Here is a 17,072-nt window from a genome sequence, read left to right as displayed (position 1 = left end):
AGCAAGCAAAACTACTGTGGGACTTCCGACTTCAGACTGACCAAATTCTGAGGCATAACACACCAGACATTGTGATCGTGGAGAAAAAGAAAGTATGGATCATCGACATCGCAATCCCAGGAGACAGCAGAATTGAGGAGAAGCAGCTAGAGAAATTAGTAAAATACAAAGATCTAAAAATCGAGCTGCAACGACTCTGGCATAAGCCAATGAAAGTTGTCCCAGTGGTATTTGGCATGCTGGGCGCAGTACCAAAGGATCTTAGCGGACATTTGAAAACCATTGGAATTTACAAAATCTCCATCTTTCAATTGCAAAAGGCCACTTTACTGGGATCGGCAAACATAATTTGCCGCTACATTACGCAGTCCTAGGTGCTTGGGAAGCGCCTGACTGGTGATGAAATACGAAATCCAGCATAGTGATCTCGTTTGCTGTATTGTACTGACATAATAATAATAATAATAATAATAATAATAATAATAATAATAATAATAAAGCAGCTAGCCAGTTTGCCTCAGACCAGAATGTCAGGGACAGTAATCTTGAAAATATATATTTTTTCAATTCAAACACTTTTATATAGTTAAAGATGCTTTGTACAGTCAGGAGCAGATTTTTAGTTCATGTCGGCAGAGGCCCCGCTCAAATTGGCCAAGAGATAACAAACCACCAAGAGGCAGAGTTAATTAGCACATTCTTCCTTGAGATAAGGTCCGTAAATCGCTTACAGTTGAAGACAAGTACTGCAGAGTTTCTTAGGAAAATATTTCTTTCTTTCATAGCAAGCCTACACTAAATATTTACACTATAGCTCTCTCTCTCTCTCTAGAACAGTGGTTCTTAACCTGGGGGTTGAATGACCATTTCACAGGGGTTGCCTAAGAGTAGGAAAATTGATTCCACAAATAACCAACCTTACCTCTTCTCTCTTTACACACATACACACACACACACACACTATTTCAGTGTGACTGTAGAATCATAGAATACTCTAGAACAGTGGTTCTCAACCTAGGGGTTGGGACCCCTTTGGGGGTCGAATGACCATTTCACAGGGGTTGCCTAAGACCATGGGAAAAGACAAACATCCCATGGTGTTAGGAAATAAAGCTTCTATTCTGGCGCCTTGGAAAATATTTTTACAATCCGACCAATCAGGCGTTTACAGTGGGGGTTCCCTCTGAACTCCCTGCTAATCAGGTTAAAGTTCTGTTGGGAGAATGGGTGCTAGACTCATAGATGGGGGTAACCACAACATGAGTAACTGTATTAAGGGGTCACAGCTAGTGTTGGGCAAAACCAACAAAGTTCGGGTTCAGCGAACTCACCCGAACTGTGCCATGAAGTTCGGGTGAGGTCACCGAACCCGAACCCGAGCAGCAGCAAGCCGCTGCGGCGTCCTTTTCTGTAAAAATAAACAAGGAGGTTAGGAATTCCCCACCTCCTTTTGCTTCCTTTTATTTTTACAGAAAAGGTTGCCGCAGCGGCGCTGCAAGCAAAAGTAGATGGGGAATTCCACGATGGGATTCCGGGGGCCTGGCTTTGACGTCAGAGAGACTACTTCCTGGCCGGCTGAAATGGGGAGGAAGGAGTCTCTGTGACATCAAAGCCCCGCCTCGGGAATCCCTTCATGGGATTCCCCACCTCCTTTTGCTTGTGGCGCTGCAAGCAAAAGGAGGTGGGGAATCCCATGAAGGGATTCCCCACTCTCCTCCCGGGTGGCAGTGTTTCACAGTGTTCGATCGAATGTTGAACCCGAACCTGAACTTTACCCAAACTTTTTTAAAAGTTTGGGTTCGGGTTTGGCATGCCGAATACTGCAAAGTTTTGCATGAGCCCGAACTTTGCAAGTTCAGTTTGCCCAACACTAGTCACGGCATTAGAAAGGTTGAGAACCACTTCTCTAGAAGATACTATACAAAATACTCAAAAATATCTATCTACTATTCTCTGTGACAATACTCAGCTACAAGTCTTTAGCCATGATATTCTTCTACAATAATCATCCACGATAAGCCACACTAATTCACAAGCCATAAAACATAAGTCACACCTATGCAAAGGTGCATCATGGTATATACATTTGTCACTCAATCAGATTACATTACAATCTGTTGATTCACCATGACCAAGCAGTTTTACATTGTTAAAGTTACTACATTGATTATACTTTTTCTCTCTTCAATTTGGAATTGGGCCAAAATTAATACTTATAATGACCATAAATACATTGAAAAAGACTGTGTTGAAGGATTTACATCAGTGGTGGGTTCCTGGTTGGTAGCAGCGGCAGTGGAAGGCCCCACCCACTCAGCAAAATGTCATCCAGCACACTCCCGTTCCCAAACCGACAGCAAAGTTAATGAAACCCACCACTGATTTGCCTAACAAATAATTTGATCAGAAAAGCTTTGTTTGTTTGTTTGTTTATTTATTTATTTATTTATTTATTTATTTATTTATTTATTTATTTATTTATTTATTTAATTTATTTATTTTATTTATTTATTTATTTATTTATTTATTTATTTATTTATTTATTTATTTATTTATTTATTTATTTGCTTACTTTTTTACTTTTTTACATTTTTAGTTTTTTAGTTTTTTACTTTTTTACTTTTTTACTTTTTTACATTTTTACATTTTTACATTTTTACATTTTTACTTTTTTACTTTTTTACATTTTTACATTTTTACATTTTTACATTTTTACATATTTACATATTTACATATTTACTTATTTACTTATTTACTTATTTACTTATTTACTTATTTACTTATTTACTTATTTACTTATTTACTTATTTACTTATTTACTTATTTACTTATTTACTTATTTACTTATTTTATTTACTTATTTTATTTACTTATTTTATTTACTTATTTTATTTACTTATTTTATTTACTTATTTTATTTACTTATTTTATTTACTTATTTACTTATTTACTTATTTACTTATTTACTTATTTACTTATTTAATTTACTTATTTACTTGTTTACTTGTTTATTTGTTTATTTATTTGTTTGTTTGTGTGTTTATTTATTTATTTATTTATTTATTTATTTATTCATTTATTCATTTATTCGTTCGTTCGTTCGTTCGTTCGTTCGTTCGTTCATTCATTCATTCATTCATTCATTCATTCATTCATTTATTTATTTATTTATTTATTTATTTATTTATTTGGATTTGTATGCCGCCCCTCTCCGAGGACTCAGGGCGGCTCACAACATATATAAAAACAAAACAATAATGTAAATCCAATTAATACTACAATTTAAAAATAATTAAAATAAAAATTTAAAGAATGTGATCTTGAAAAAACTTATAGCTTACTTTATTTCAGGAGCAGTTTTATTCAGATGCTTGTACATTACTGAATCTGTGGATATGGCACTTTATACAGATGCTTGTACATTACTGAATCTGTTTATTAAACAACTTCAGTAATAACAACCCAAAATTCATTTGACTGATAAAATCTGCAGAGCTCTGTTGCACTTTATTAGTGCAAGTGAAAATCAAGGGCTTCCTTATCTTGCAAGATCTCTTAGTTATAGCTTTGTTTCTGCTTTCCTACCTAGCATTAATTTCTGCATTTCTGAAATGTTCTAAAACCTAGACGCTTTTCTAATGTTTTTGCATGGTTAACTAAATAAATTTTACCTTTGGTTGTTAAATATTTTATCTGGCTGCCTGGATTGCAGACAGTGGGGAGATACACACTTTTATCAGGGTGGTTTACTTGCAGTCATACACTGAAGACTATAGAATTAGTGGGAGAAAGAAAAATAAAAGATTCCATCTTTAAAGCTAACACTTTGAAAACAAATAATAACCCCAAAGGGCAAAGATTAGTTTATCTTTATGAAAAGAAAACATATCTTTGGCCTACTGAAGAGAGGCAGCATTACTTCCTGAGAAACAGAAAATGACTACAAATTTATGGCGAATAACATTTCACTCTGGGTTTCTCTGTTGTGAAGAGATATTTACTAAGTTCTGTAAATAAGCACAGGCGTGCTTGATGCTTGTAGGGTTTATTCACTGTATCACAAAATACCTTGGAAAACTTCAAGCAGAGTGTCTGAGCCACAGGCGGGGGAACACTCTCCGTTTTGAAAATTCTTAACAAGCCTCTAGCAAAATTTGACTGATACAGTGCCAACAATACCTGTTGTTGAAATCATAAGAAAGAGAGGGAGGGAGGGAGGGAGGGAAGGAAGAAGAAGAAAGAAAGAAAGAAAGAAAGAAAGAAAGAAAGAAAGAAAGAAAGAAAGAAAGAAAGAAAAAAAGAAAGAAAGAAGGGCAGCGCCGGACTTACCCGGCAGGCAGGCTTTGCTGGAGGGACCGGGAGACACGGTCCCTCATGGCGGCCGCCATTTTGGATCCCGGGCGAAGTCTCGCGATGCGAGACTTCGCTCGGGAGATCAGGGCCTGATTGGCCAGGCTCCTGATTGGTCCGGGCAGGGCCTGCTTGCCCTATATAAGGGCGAGCAGGCCCGGGGCTCTCCCTTTTCGCCCGGACTGCAGAGCGGAGCAGACGCTCGTCGGTCTGCTCACGGCCGCCATTTTGGGGTTAGCCTCGTGCAAGGCGCCATTTTGTGGTCCGGTTTGGTGCGGAAAGAGAGCCTGTATAAAAGCGGAGCCAGCATCGGCTGGGCTCCGCTCTGTTGGAGCCTTAGTCTCCCGGTGGTCGGGGGTCTTGAGGGGCTTTACCTGGGACGGCAGGGGTACCTGGGAGGGTGCGGCCCTGCCTATAAAGGGCCCAGGAGCCAAGCGGTGGGCAGTGAGGCCTTGCTGCCACCGCTGGTGGGGGGGGAGGTTTGTCCCCTTGTGGCTGCACCGGTGAGGCCTGCTGCTTAGGACAGGCCTTGCCTTGGGGGTGCAGGCCTTGGGGGGTGCTCTCTTCCTGTTTATATTTTTCTTTTTGGTTAAAAAATAATATTAAATAAGCTCATGGCCCCTAAAAAGCGGCAAGCTCCGGCCCTCCCGGCCCAACCAGTGGTGCGGCCTAGGAGGGCTGCCAGGCCGTCTGCCCGGGCTCGGGCTGCGGCTGGGGGGCCCCCGGGGGTGGTCCCGGTGGTGGTGGGGGGGTTTATGCCCACGGTCCCTCAACCAGAGGTTTCCCCTTCTCTTTCTTGGGCCAGGGTCCTGGAGCGGCTCGACGAACTAGAGCGGTGGCGGTCTGGTGCTGGCCCGGAGGGGCTTCCCATGACTGCTGCCGCAGCCTGGGGTGCCGACCCCGAAGAGGAGCCGGCCCAGGAAGGGCAGGTTGCCCACACCACGCAGCTGGCACCCACCGTGCAGATGGCCCCGGCGGGGCAGATGGCCCAGTCGGGGCAATGGTCAGCATTGCAGGGACCATCAAGGATGGGCCCCCCGTGGATGGCTTCTACCCCTTACGGGGCAGGTGAGGTCGCACCACACGTAGGCACTTCACCGCTCCTTCCCGTGCAGGGTCCTGGGTTCATCTCGCCTGCATTGGGGAGTGGCACCAGCTTCATGGGGGCTGCTGCGGGCACCTGTGGACAGGTCTGGTCCCCGCCAGTAGGGGCCCCGGGGGTATCTTTCCCACCTGGGGCGGGGGTGGGGGGTTGGATCCCTCCTCAGTCGGCCATTATGCCACCGCCCCCGTTTGTGTATCCATCGGGGCTTGGTGTGCTGGGATCGGGGGCCACCACGGTGTGGGACCCGTTCGCCAGCATCAAGCCTGAGGCCATCCCTTGTGGGTTGCCCGCGACGCCTTTAGGCTACCATCTTCACCCGTCAGTGAAGGAGGCAATATGGCGGGGGGAGTATGTCGATCTTTTCTCCATTTTAAACAGGGAGGTCCCTAAACAGGACAAGGAGGTGGTCCCTGGGGAGAAGGTTAAGAAAACAAAGGTCACAAAGTGCTTCAGCTCTTGGCTGTACGCCTTTCTGACCCTTGCGTCGGTGGTAATTCAGAGGCAGCCGGGTAGGGCCGCTGCCTTGCTGAAATATATCGACCTCATTGCGAGGGCCCATTTTGAATATGGGGGAACAATATGGAGGCATTACGACAAGGGGTTCAGGATGCGTATTGCCCATGACCCCTACTTGCCCTGGGATATGGTGGTTCCGGACCTGTGGTTCCAGGCCACGCATATGTCGGGGAAGGAGGGCTGTGATAGGACCGATAGCGGTCACTTTATGGAAGAGGAGCCCGTGACACCCGCGCCGGCCAAAGCCGTGGCAAGTGCCATCGGGAAAGGGGCCTCTTTGGTGTGTCACGAGTTCGCTGCAAAGGGGGCGTGTTTTCGTCCCCTTTGCAGGTTTCGTCACGCCTGCGGGAGTTGTGGGGGGAACCATTCCGCAGCCGTGTGCCCCCGCCCCAAGACGGGGACTGAAAAGAAGGGCTGGGGTCTCCCAAAGCCTCCCCCGCCTGCTGGGGGAAAAGGGGCCCAGCCCAATTAATTTACGAGTGCTTGAGGGTTGGTTGGGTGACTACCACCCTCGCTCGAGAGCGGCCGCTCTCTTGCTAGGTTTTTCGGAGGGATTTAGGATCCCTTACATGGGTGTTAGGAGGGCCTTCATGTCTGACAACCTTAGGTCGGTTGTTGGTCATGAAGACATTGTTAGGGAGAAGATTCGGAAGGAGGTGGCCGAGGGCAGGGTCCTCGGGCCCTTCCCGGAACCGCCCTTCCCGAATCTTCGTGTGTCTCCCTTAGGTGTGGTCCCCAAAAAGGCGAGTGGTGAATTTAGGTTGATTCACCATTTGTCTTTTCCAAAAGGGGAGTCAGTGAATGATTTCATTCCTGACGAGCTGTGTTCAGTCCGGTATGCGTCCTTTGATGCAGCCGTGACTATGGTTAGGAAGTGTGGGGTGGGAGCCCTTATGGGTAAATGCGACATTAAGTCGGCATTCCGGCTCCTCCCCATACACCCAGACGACTTTGAGCTGTTGGGCTTCCATTTCGAGGGGGGTTATTACGTGGACAGAGCCTTGCCCATGGGTTGCTCTGTCTCGTGCTCGCTTTTCGAGAGTTTTAGCACCTTTTTGGAGTGGGCGCTCAGGGGGCAAAGTGGTCTGGGTACTGTCGTTCAAAACCTTGATGATTTCCTGTTGGCGGGGCCTGCGCATTCGGAGCAATGTTTTGCTCTGATGCGGGACTTCGAAGCCCTTTGTGCTCAATTAGGGGTGCCTTTAGCCTCTGAGAAGACCGAAGGCCCCGCCACCAGGATTACCTTTCTGGGTATTGAACTGGACTCAGAGGAGCAATCTTCTAGGTTGCCCCTAGAGAAGTTGGTCAAGATTAAAAGGAAGCTTGATGAGGTGCTGGGCTGCCGGAAGGTGACCCTACGGCAGCTTCAGGAATTGGCAGGCATTCTTAATTTTGCCTGTCGGGTAGTTGTTCCTGGTAGGGCTTTTTCCAGGAGGTTGTATGATGCGATGAAGGGGCTCCGTTTGCCCCATCATCGTACCCGCCTCGGCGCTGGGGTCAGGGCTGACCTCGGCGTGTGGCGGGATTTCTTGGTCAGGTTCAATGGTCTGTCTTTCTGGCGGCACGAGCTTCTTTTGGAAGCTGAGTTGCAGCTCTGCTCTGATGCTGCGGGGACTTGTGGTTTCGGGGGTAGTGTTAGGTGACCAGTGGTGCTGGTCGGCATGGCCTCCGGAATGGAGTGCCTCTTCGTTGGTTAAGGACCTGACGTTCTTGGAGCTCTTCCCCTTAATAGTGGCCTTGGAGCTTTGGGGGGAGCAGTTTAGGGACAAGACCGTGCACTTTTGGTGTGACAACCTAGCGGTTGTCCATGTGGTGAATGCCCTGTCCTCAAAGAGCGACAGGGTCATGCGGCTTGTCCGCCATTTTGTGCACAGGTCCTTGTCTCTAAACGCATTGTTTTTGGCTAAGCATGTCCCCGGGTTGGATAACGGGGTCGCTGATGCCTTGTCCCGTGGTCAGTTGTCCAAGTTTCGGACCCTGGCCCCGTGGGCCCGAGAGTTGCCAGAGGAGTTTCCCGGCCACCTCTGGAGTCTGGGAGGGATCCAGAGTGGTGGTGAGACGAGGCATCCCGGGCAATCCCCTTGTCTGTAGCACCCGGCACCTTTGGGGCATACCAGCGTGCGGGTAAGGAGTTTGGGGATTTCAGGCAGGGCAGGGGTTACCAGCTTAGCTGGCCCGTCCCTGTATAGCACCTGGCCGGGTTCTGCGTCCAGCTGGGGCAGCGTGGCCTGTCAGTTAGGACGATCCGGTCCTGGTTAGCCGGCCTCGCCTTTCTGTCCAAGGCGGGGGGGTTTGCAGCTTTTTCGGGTGACTTTGCATCCGGAAGGTGCTGGAAGGCTGTATGAGGGAGCGAGCGGGGGCCCCTGGTGACACTCGTCAGGCTCTGACGGTGGAGCAGCTGTCTTTAATCAACGTGGTTTTTGGCAGTCTGTGTTCCTCATTGTAAGAGGCCCGTCTTTTTTGGGGCAGCGACTTGTGTCATGTTTTTTGGGGGCCCTTGGGGTCAGTGAGGCCTGGCCTCATCTCAGGCTGTCAATTCGCTCCGTGCCTTCCAGCACGCTGATCTGGCCTTTAGACAAGGGGGGGGTGTCCCTTGTGGTAAGGCGGTCTGAGTCAGATCAGCTACGCAGAGGGGTTACCATCTAACTTAGTGCGGCCGCCGACCAATTGGTGTGTGCGGTGGCCGCCCTACAGCTTTGTTGTTTCTGCGGGGGTCAGGTCCGGGGTACCCGTCTAGGCATTGGGACGGTACCCCTTCTGACCCGTTTACAATTTTGTGCGTTAGTACCCAGGGCAATGGCCCAGGTGGGCACGGATCCCGCCGGTTATGGAACGCATTCGTTCCGTATCGGCGGCGCCACTAGCACGGCACTTTCTGGTTTCCCGGCCCAGTGGATTCGGGAGATCGGCCGCTGGCGGTCAGCGGCATATTTGGGTTATGTTAGGCCCGCTGAGGATCCTAGGCAGGGCTTAGGCTAGGTAACCTCTCTGTGTGTGTGTCCTCTTGCAGGTCCCCAGGCTAACATGATACCGTCGGCGCTGCTATGGGCCACAGCATGATTTTCTGGGCCGGCCGCCTGGCGGCCAGGAGCGCCGTCGGGACCCAGCTGTCCCTGGGGCAGTGGGTCAGGGTTGCCTGGATGGGCCGGAGAGGTATGCGGTGGGAGGGTCTCCTACCGGCGTTGCTGGGCGGTCAGCATTCTGTGGCTGCGCCCGGCAGTATGGGGGGGCGGCTCCTGGAGTCGTGCCCAAGTGGGTTTGGGTGGGCAGCGTCCTGTGGCCGCACCCAGGTGGCTGGTATTGCACTTAGGTGGCAATGACCTGTGCATACTGGGAGGCCTGGCGCTGATCATCCAGGCATGCGAAGACCTGCGAAGGCTTCGTGAGGTATGGCACACCACGCACGTGGTGCGGTCAGAAATTTTACCTAGGCTTGTGTGGAGGGACGCCTCTTCCCTTAGGGCCATTCCCCGGGCTAGGCAACGGGTGAATAGGGCTATGGGTAAAACAGTTAGGGAATTAGGTGGAGTGGTAGTGCCCCATCCCCTTATCACAATAGACCGGCCATGGCTTTACCGGGCCGATGGCGTTCACCTGTCTGAACGGGGGAACGCCATCTTCTTACAGGACCTGCAGCGGTCTCTGCGTGAGCTGGCGCAGCTAGAGGGGGGAGTCGGGGGGCCAAGATAGAGATCTGACCCCCACTCCTGTGGCAGGTTAGGGGCGGAAAACTGGGGTGGTTTAGCAACCGCGCGTTCTCCCTTGGGCATCTTTGGGGATGATTGACAGGTTCTCCGCAAGCTCATGGAGGGAGTTTCTGCCTGAGCAGCTGGGGGGAACCTGTCTTTGGGTCCTGCACCTTTAATTCCCGGATTCCGGTTAGCCGGTGGGACCCCCCTCATGCACAGCATGGCAGGGTCGCAGGTGACGGCCTGTCCCTCACCTGGACTTGCATCGAGATACGCCCATGAGTTGCCCAGGAATGTTTTTTGGCATAACGTCATTTCCGCCCCGGAAGTAGTTGTTTGACCCTGCAGGTCCATTTCCGGGTCATAGTTGATTATGCTAATTTATGCAAAGTATTGAATAAATTATGCAAATTTATGTTAATAAAAATGACCCAATTTAAATCCAGCTCTTGTGTCCGTGTCGTTACTCCGTCTCTCCAGCAAGGGCAGCGCCGGACTTACCCGGCAGGCAGGCTTTGCTGGAGGGACCGGGAGACACGGTCCCTCATGGCGGCCGCCATTTTGGATCCCGGGCGAAGTCTCGCGATGCGAGACTTCGCTCGGGAGTTCAGGGCCTGATTGGCCAGGCTCCTGATTGGTCCGGGCGGGGCCTGCTTGCCCTATATAAGGGCGAGCAGGCCCGGGGCTCTCCCTTTTCGCCCGGACTGCAGAGCGGAGCAGACACCCGCCCACCCTCCACTATTTCGCAGTGTGCTTAGGGGTCGCCCTTAGGGGGCCGAATGGGAATTTTTTGCAGTTCTGCCTCTTAGCAGAGCTGTTTTTTCGCCCATTCCACACTGAGGTGATGGATGTGCGGTTAGGGGGTGCTTGCATTTATTAGGTTAATTGGCTTACCTTTGGTCATTTGGGTAGGCAGGTTAGGGGCGGAAAACTGGGGTGGTTTAGCAACCGCGCGTTCTCCCTTGGGCATCTTTGGGGATGATTGACAGGTTCTCCGCAAGCTCATGGAGGGAGTTTCTGCCTGAGCAGCTGGGGGGGAACCTGTCTTTGGGTCCTGCATCTTTAATTCCCGGATTCCGGTTAGCCGGTGGGACCCCCCCTCATGCACAGCATGGCAGGGTCGCAGGTGACGGCCTGGCCCTCACCTGGACTTGCATCGAGATACGCCCATGAGTTGCCCAGGAATGTTTTTTGGCATAACGTCATTTCCGCCCCGGAAGTAGTTGTTTGACCCTGCAGGTCCATTTCCGGGTCATAGTTGATTATGCTAATTTATGCAAAGTATTGAATAAATTATGCAAATTTATGTTAATAAAAATGACCCAATTTAAATCCAGCTCTTGTGTCCGTGTCGTTACTCCGTCTCTCCAGCAAAGAAAGAAACCACATAATCTGCAGTAAGTATGTAAGTAAGTAAGTAAGTAAGTAAGTAAGTAAGTAAACAAACAAACAAACAAACAAACAAACAAATAATTTGCTTAACATTTCTTCAACACTCCGTGGCTTGCATTGGCTGCCGATCAGTTTCCAGTCACAATTCAAAGTGTTGGTCATGACCTTTAAAAGCCCTACATGGCAATGGACCAGATTACCTCCGGAACCGCCTGCTACCGCACGAATCCCAGCGACCGATAAGGTCCCACAGAGTTGGCCTTCTCCGGGTCCCGTCGACTAAACAATGTTATTTGGCGGGCCACAGGGGAAGAGCCTGTTCTGTGGCGGCCCCGGCCCTCTGGAACCAACTCCCCCCGGAGATTAGAACTGCCCCCACGCTCCCTGTCTTTCGTAAACTACTCAAGACTATTTTATACCACCAGGCATGGGGGAGTTGAGATAGCTCTTCCGCCTAGGCCATTACAAGTTATGCATGGTATGTTTGTGTGTATGTTTGGTTTTATAATAGGGGATTTTAGTTGTTTTTTATTATTGGATTGTACATGTTGTGTTTATTATTGTTGTTAGCCACCCCGAGTCTACAGAGAGGGGCGGCATACAAATCCAATAAATTATTATTATTATTATTATTATTATTATTAACAACTGTGGCAAGAAAGGTCATAAAATGGGGCAAAAGTAACTTAACATATTAATGATAATTGCATAACAATAGAAATTTGGGCTCAAATGTGGTCATAAGTCAAAAACTAACTATACTTAATACTAAATCCAGAAAGGAACAGGTTCTTTTGACTAAAGCTTTAATACGGGTGATTCCATGGATACTTATAGGAAAAGTTCCTGGCAGCAGTAGACAATTCTTTATGGCTTTCTTTGCTTGATACTCAGTTTTCCAATCCAGTATCCCACACTAGTTTTCTCTAGAAATTACCCAACTTCTTTCAGACCTTGCTTAAACTTTCTAGCCTATTAAATCAAAATAGGTATTGCCGCTTGTTGAAGTTAAGTAGCACTTGCTTCAAATTAATCTGTAATACTTGTTATTAAAAAAGTCCCAATTTATGTTTTTATCTATCACATGATTACCAACGGATGTCCTGTATAAACCATGTTTCCCATCAAATGATATTCCTGACCTGTTCTGTTGAGCTCTCTGGTAGAATCCTCCCAAAAATGCACAGATACAATTTCAGACACACACACGTTTGAAAATTCAAAACAATGTTCTTTATAATGAAAATTCACTTAAACCAAGCCCTCTTTTGGTATAGCAAAGAGCACTGGTCTCCAAACAAACTGGTAATTTGTACAAGTCCCTTATCAGTTCTGTGATATTTAGCTTGTAGCTGTGAGGCAATTCACAGTCCTTCTTCTTTCACAAAGTGAAACACACTTTGCACTGGTTTAGTTTCAAAGCGGGGAAAAATCAGCACACAAAAGGTCAAAGTCAGTAAAGCAGTCACGAAACACAACGATCAGATAATCCTCCACAATGGCCAAACCCACAGGCTGCTATTTATAGCAGCCTCATTAATTACCACAGCCCCACCCCACCACAGGTGGCCTCATTTTCTTTTATAATAATCTCTCAGTTGTTGTTGCCTATGGATCGCTCTCTGCATGCATGGCTGTATTATTAACTCTTGTTTTGAAACCAAGGAGGAGCTAGATAATTGATCTCCTTCTGAGCTGTCTGCCCCACTCTCCTCCTCCCTGTCACTCATGTCTTTTTGGTCAGAGGAGCCTTCATCAGCAGATTCCACCGGGGGCAAAACAGGCCTGCAGCATGTGGATGTCTCCCCCACATCCACAGTCCTTGGAGCAGGAGCAGGGCCAGAGCTAACCACAACATGACCTAGAGAAATTCTTGCAAGGATCTGCAGAAGAAAAATATGTTAGCAAAGATCTGAGCTTGGTTTCACATCAACCAGGCACCTAATAAATGCTAAATCAATATATAACTGCAGGAAAATGGCTCCATTTTGAGTAATTTTGAGGCAGGTGGATCTTTTCTAGAAAAATGATGGGATTATTGGTCGAGTTTTAACTGCACAATTTCAGTTTAAGTCTAAGCTCTTATTATATCAGGTATAAAGAAAAAAGGTTCCAGCAAAAAGGGAAACTTTTTATTGCAATCAATAACACATTTTGCTTTCAACCCTGATAGCAATTTAAGACTTAGTGAACCATAACAACGAGGAGATAATAGAGCTATCACTAAAACTGAACTACTTAGGAACAAAAAAAATCTCAAAACGTTTACCCATAATTTTAATATATATATATATATATGTGTATTATCATTATCTTGTCCAATACACTATGGCTGAGAGTTTCAGTTTCATATGCATCACATTATGTCATAATACCTGCAGATGGATTATACTCATGCTATTACAAGTTATGATGTTCATCCATCATTTTTGAAGAGGACCTTGACATCCTGGGAGGGATGTTAAGACTTGCACCTGAATTGGATTAAAGTGAGGGAGAAGTAATAAACGATCTTTGCGATTGCATCACTAGCAATTGCATTCTCTTTGCAGATGATGTCAAACTATTTAATACCACCGACAATGCTGCTACCCTTCAAAAAGACCTTGACCATGTAGCAGAATGGTCTAAAACCTGGCAACTTCAAATCTCCACTACTAAATGCTGTCTTACACATTGATAAAAAGAATCAGAACACTAAATATAAACTTGGAGGAATTGAACTTATTGATAACCTTCAATCTGTCAAAGACCTTGGAGTACTCATATCCAATGACCTAAGTCCTAGAGCCCACTGCAACAACATTGCCAAAAAGGCTTTAAGAGTTGTTAACCTAATCCTTCGCAGCTTCTTCTCTGGTAATTTTGAACTGCTAACAAGAGCTTACAAAACATTTGTCAGACCAATCCTAGAATACAGCTCGCCTGTATGGAACCCACATTGCATATCTGACATCAACACAATTGAGAGAGTCCAGAAATATTTCACAAGAAGAGTCCTTCATTCCTCTTCTCACAACAAAATACCTTACTCCACCAGACTTGAAATTCTTGGTTTAGACAACTTACAACTCCGCCGTCTCCATTCCAACTTAATTATAGTTCATAAAATCATATACCAAAATGTCCTACCTGTTAACGACTACTTCACCTTCAACTGCAACAACACACGAGCACAAAATCGATTTAAACTAAATGTCAACCGCTCCAAACTTGACTGCAAAAAAGGTTTGCAGCAACAGAGTAATCAACGCCTGGAATGCACTACCTGATTCTGTGTTTTCTACTCCTAATCCCAAAACCTTTAACCTTAGACTATCTACAATTGACCTCTCCCCCTTTCTAAGAGGTCAAGTCCCTATCTCACCAAAGGTCAATGACCCAATGGTCAACCTGGTTTGGCCAGCCTGTCAAAGCTGCTGCCCAGAGTGTGTCCACTGCACATGCTATAGCTACTGGGAGTCACAAGTGAGAATTGAGTGACAGGCGAGGACCAATGCTGAGCGAGCTGCCCTAAAAACTGCCCTAAAATGGGCTGCTGTAAAAGGACATGACATGATCCTACACCAGAGGTGTTACCCCTGCCTGAACACCCCATACACTATCACAAGTAGTTTTGTTTGAGATAACAAAGTTCATGTCTTGAACTAATCACATGATGTTGTCCAGTATACATAAGCACATATTCAGATTTTGGTAACAGATATTTTAACTATGTAACAAACACTCCTATTGATGGTGAGGAGTAAAATGTTGGTGATTATAGTGGTGGATAAAATCCTAAAAAATAAATATAACTATATATAATATATTCAGTGAATTAAATTAAAATTGTAAAAAAAACAATTAAAATAAAATTGTTCATTCTAAGTACAAACAATGTCATCATAAATTCACCACCATGATGCTTAGCATTTCTGCAAAAACTATAGTTTACAAGTTTCCTAAATATGATGGGACCAAAAAAAATCTGAGAATTGTGAAAAACTGTAATATTTTTATGGGTTTTACCATGATTCTTTTTCTTTAGTTACTGTCATGAGTTGACCATTATTGTGGTGCTCAACTCATGACAGTAACTAAAGAAAAAGAATCATTTTTGTGGAGGTAGGATTGAAATCAAGGAATCTGGGTGGGGTGAAAATAGAAAATGATTATTTTTATAATTCTAAAATTATTTTTTTCTTTTGTTTTGTATTTTCTTTTTCTTTTTTCTTCCAATGTGTTCATATCTGTTTTTGATTTTAGTTTTGTATTGTGCATTAACTAAAAAATAACTTTAAAAAAATTAAAAAATAAAAAATAGAAAATGAATATGTAAAATATGATGATAAAATATTTAAATTACTAGAGAATGAAAAAAAAATCCAAATAGAAAAATAGAAACATAGAAGTCTGACGGCAGAAAAAGACCTCATGGTCCATCTAGTCTGCCCTTATACTATTTTCTGTATTTTATCTTAGGATGGATATATGTTTATCCCAGGCATGTTTAAATTCAGTTACTGTGGATTTATCTACCACGTCTGCTGGACGTTTGTTCCAAGGATCTACTACTCTTTCAGTAAAATAATATTTTCTCATGTTGCTTTTGATCTTTCCCCCAACTAACTTCAGATTGTGTTCCCTTGTTCTTGTGTTCACTTTCCTATTAAAAACACTTCCCTCCTGGACCTTATTTAACCTTTTAACATATTTAAATGTTTTGATCATGTCCCCCCTTTTCCTTCTGTCCTCCAGACCAGTGATTTTCAACCTTTTTTGAGCTGCGGCACATTTTTTACATATACAAAATCATGGGGCACATTGAGCAGGGGGGAAGGGGGGGGGCTAAAAAAATTTGAACAAAAAAATTATCTCTCTCTCTTCCTCCCTCCCTTTCACTCTATTTCTCTCCCTCTTTCTCTCTCTCCCTTCCTTCCTCTCTCTCCATCCCTCTTTCTTTCTCTCTTCCTTCCTTCCTCTCCTTTTTGCTCTCTTTCTATCTCACCCTCCTTCCCTGCCTTTCTTTCTCTTACTTTCTTTCTCTCTCTTTCTCTCTCTCTCTCTTTCTTTCTTTCTCTCTCTCTCTCTCTCTTGCTTTCTTTCTCTCTCTTGCTGAGCTTCGCGGCACACCTGACCATGTCTCGCGGCACACTGGTTGAAAAACACTGCTCCAGACTATACAGATTGAGTTCATTAAGTCTTTCCTGATATGTTTTATGCTTAAGACCTTCCACCATTCTTGTAGCCCGTCTTTGGACCCATTCAATTTGGTCAAAAGCTTTCCCCAATATGCACAATATGTGCATTAGATGATATAGCAACTTGTTTTAAAACATATTTTGACTATATCAATTCTAGCTTTGCAACGTACTATATATTGTGTCATTTTTTAGTGGTGAAGATGGTTGCCTCCCATTAGGAAGGTCGAAAGTTAGTAGAAGGTGAAAAAAATTCTGCTGTGAACTCTCCATGGTGTCAGGAAGGGCATCCGACCAGTGAACACTCAGCCCCATTCAGTCGGCCTGACTCTACTCCAAATTAAGAGATACAAAATCATAAAAAGTGAAGCATTTGGGAGGTATATATCATAACTTTAGTGTGTGTGTGTGTGTGTGTGTGTGTGTGTGTGTGTGTGTGCGCGAGGCAGAGACATATTCTCAGCAGATCTGAAAAGACAAAGACATGTAGAGAAAACAGAGTGACATCATAGCTTACCCATCAGCCTACATTAGTCATGCAGAAGTTTTTTCTGTCTTGTTCTCCTATAAATTTGCAATTGGATATAAATAAATAACATTTGCATCCAATAAAATGCACATCTGCACACATGTTTAATCTAAGCACACACACTTTTATATATTTTGGAGGAGGTCTGAGCCAATAATTTTATTTTAGCGTCTTAGAAAACTATGAAAACTGATGATTAACTGCATGCTGATCCATGTATCAGTCAAAGAAATGTCATGGTTTTAGTTAAAAATGAATATATAGCCATCTAAAGTCAACTGCAATGACAAAAAGAAAAATTAAAGAAA

This window comes from Erythrolamprus reginae, chromosome 4 (assembly GCF_031021105.1).
Source record: "Erythrolamprus reginae isolate rEryReg1 chromosome 4, rEryReg1.hap1, whole genome shotgun sequence".
In the NCBI taxonomy this organism is placed as follows: Eukaryota; Metazoa; Chordata; class Lepidosauria; order Squamata; family Dipsadidae; genus Erythrolamprus; species Erythrolamprus reginae.
Note: the sequence above shows the minus strand (reverse complement) of the source record.